We start from the raw sequence: 3,596 nt of genomic DNA on the forward strand, positions 1-3,596 counted from the left end.
CCCCACCCCGGCGAGACTCCGACCGCCCCCAGCCGCGGGGGGTCCGGCCACCGCGCTGCTGGGGACCCCCGCCCAGGCCCCACCTCCCACTCCCGCGCGGCCCACGGGGACCTTCCCAGCCCGCGCAGCCCCGGTTTTCTGCAGAGCCCTGATCTACCAGGTGGGGGCCATTCCCTCCTCACTCTGGGACCTGGATAAATGAAAAGCCCCATCCCGACTTTAAACTCTCATCCTCTACCCTGTCCTACGTCTCAGCGTCCCAGAAGCTTCTCAAAACGTCCACTCTCGTAGTTTTGCAGAAAAAGGTAAAAATGAAGTAAGATTATTTAACTTGTGAGCGCCCTGGGCTGAGAGCTTCCTGAACACAGGGATCTGCGCTTCTTGATACTACTCGCGGCAGTGCTCACCACACACTCCCTGGTCCCTGTGATGGGTGCTGAATAAAGCCCGCTCGAGAGAATGAACAAATGAACTAGTGCCTGAGGTCTGGGCCCCCGGTACGCCCCCTCTGAACAATCGCTGATGCCCCTCCTCCCACCTAGGCGGCCAAAGGAAGGAATTCACAGGATCCGGCTGCACCTTGGGAGCCCAAACCTGTTTCCTGCAGCCTGTCCTCTCTGAAGGGGAGCAGGACTTGCCACCCCAAATACGACTCTTTGGCATAAGGATTATTTTAGGCTGCTTGGTGTGGTTGTTGTTTAAGATTTTGTTTATTTGAGAGAGCGAGAGCACACAGCGGGGTGAGGGGTGAGGGGCAGAGGGAGGAGCAGACTCCCCCTGAGCAGGGGGCCGGATGCGGGGCTCCATCCTGGGACTCATCATGACCTGAGCCGAAGACCCACGCTTAACCAACTGAGCCGCCCAGGTGCTCCTAGGCTGCTTTTTTTTTTTTTTTTTTTTTTTTTTTTTTTTTTAAACAGCAGACACGGGAGAAGCTCTGAAAACAGAATAGAAGTTACATTTATAAGGGAAACCTCCATTTGTAAGGGTGTCTCCCTCTCCATACCAGGAAGAGAGGGATGACTTAAATCTCCAGAAACTGTCACCAGTGGAGAAGGCAGGCACTTCAGTATGCATAACAACCATCCCCTTATTTACCGTCCTTGGCCTGAAAACCCCCCATAACTGGCTCCCCACTCCTAGTATCTCCTTTTGTCATTAGCTGGAGATGGTATTTAAGGTGGTGGCTCAGGCCATTTTAAGGGAATTACTCAGTTGTCCTGAGCTTCTCCCATGTATATAGGAAGTATACTTGTTACCAAGCTTCTGTTTGTTTTTCTCCTGTTAATCGGTCTTTTACTGTAGTGTGGTCACAACCGAGAACTTAGAAGGGTAGAGGGGGGTCACCTGGGTGGCTCAGTCAGTTAAGCGTCTGACTCTTCGTTTCAGTTTTGGCTCTGGTCACGATCTCAGGGTCCTGGGATCCAGCCCCGCATAGGGCTCCAAGCTCATGACTGGGGAGTCTGCTTGAGATCCTCTCTCCCTCTGCTCCTCCCCCCACTCATTGTCTCTCTCTCTCAAATAAATAAATAAATCTTAAAAGAAGAAGAAGAAGGAGGAGGAGGGGGAGGAGGAGGGTAGGGGCGCCTGGTTGGTTGGTTCACGCCCAGGGGGAAGCCTGCTTCTCCCTCTTCCTCTGCCTGCCGCTCCCCCTGCTTTGCACTCTCTCTCTCTGTCAAATAGATAAATTAATTAGTTAATTAAAAAAAATGGTAGAGGGAAAATTATTTTTCCTCCTTTACATCGCCATTTCTAGAGCTCAGTTGTGCTGCTTCTCCCTGCCCTTCTCCCTTGGCACTGCAGTTACCCTCCAAATCCTCTCCTCTGACACTTCTGCCTGGGGTTTGTCATCAAACCAAAACCACCTGCCCAACCTGCCACCCCACCGCCAGCACTGCCACCAGAGACGTTAGAAGTCATGGTCAACCCCTGTCCCTCTATAATCATAGGAACCACTCAGGCTCTGGGACCCTTCTGCTTCAGCCTCTCTCCCATCACATTGTGTCGGCTGCCATATGATAGAGGCGGCCCCGCACGAACCCTCAAGGCAGGCACACTGTAGAGTTCAGTGATTCCTCGATGGACGAACGGGAAGAGGACGCACAAGATGTCGCCAACGGATCTAAGACAATTTGCCTGTTCAGCAACCATCGGTTATCTTGATGCATTTGGGAGACTGTGTGTCCCCTGTTCCACAACCTCACTAACTGGTGGTAGATTATAGGGAGAGCAAGCTTTATACCAAATGGTGCCAATCATGTAATATTTATTAGCAAAGAAATACAGAAACAGCCATATGACCTTCTTGGAGTTTGGCGGGGGGGCAGGCAATCTCACTGAGCTCTCTCATGAAAGGATTGTTTGGAAGCTGATACACGTTCCGACGGCTGGCCCAACCCCCATAGCTGGAGGAGGTGACCGGGTGTGCCCTGAAGTGGACCCGCACGCAACTGATGGACTCCAAACCTCCAGCATGACTCTGAGACGTCCGGCTGCTAGAGTCGTGGGCCTCTGCAAGCTTCCTAAACAACTGTCTTAACCATCTCTGGGGTGTTGACCCCACTACCTGTACTTCGCATGCTAAGAAACCCCCCAAAGTTATAGATTAAAGGTTATACTGTATATACTTGTGAGATTGTGATTTACAATAGGAAATATGTATTTGGTCTTCATCCCCATTTCTGGCAAAGAGCTCCTAAAACCGTTGGAACGTCCTAAGTGATGAATATTGTAAAGGTGTCCTTTGTTATGTTATTGGGTGGCTTTGTGGAGGTTGAATCAATTGTCAATGATTTAATCAATCATAACTATGTCATGAAACCTCCAAAAAAACCCAAAAGGATGGGGCTCTGAGAGATTTCTGGGTTGACGAACACATGCAGGGTCGGGGAGAGGAGAGTGGTGCGCACAGAGAGAGGGAGGAAGCTCTGCGCCCCTTTGCCTTGCCCTGTGCAGCTCTTCCATCTGGATGTTCTGGAGCTGTGTCCTTTTGTTAACAAACTGGTGATTTAGTAAGTAAACAGGTGTCCTGAGTTCTGTGAGCCGCCCTTGCAAATTAACCAAACCTAAGGGGGAAGTCACAGGAACCTCCAGTCTGTAGCCGGTAGGTCAGAAGCATGGGGATCAACCCGGACGTGAGACAGCATCTGAAGGGTTAGGGGCAGTCTCATGGGACTGAGCCCTCAACCTGTGGAATCTGATTGAATCTCCAGGTAGATGATGTCATGGCATTGCTTGTTGGCGTGGTGATACCACCCCTCCACACACGTTAGAATTAGTCCATGGGGCGCCTGGGTAGCTCAGTCATTAAGCGTCTGCCTTCCGCTCAGGGCGTGATCCCAGGGTCCTGGGATCGAGCCCCATATCAGGCTCCTCTGCTGGGAGCCTGCTTCTTCCTCTCCCACTCCCTGCTTGTGTTCCCTCTCTCGCTGGCTGTCTCTCTCTCTGTCGAATAAATAAATAAAATCTTAAAAAAAAAAAAAAGAATTAGTCCAGAACCTCTAAGACTGAAGTCTTTTTATTTTTTTTTTATTTTTTTTTTCAAAGATTTTATTTATTTATTTGATAGAGATAGAGACAGCCAGCGAGAGAGGGAA

Source organism: Ailuropoda melanoleuca, chromosome 15 (genome assembly GCF_002007445.2).
Source record: "Ailuropoda melanoleuca isolate Jingjing chromosome 15, ASM200744v2, whole genome shotgun sequence".
NCBI classification, from domain to species: domain Eukaryota; kingdom Metazoa; phylum Chordata; class Mammalia; order Carnivora; family Ursidae; genus Ailuropoda; species Ailuropoda melanoleuca.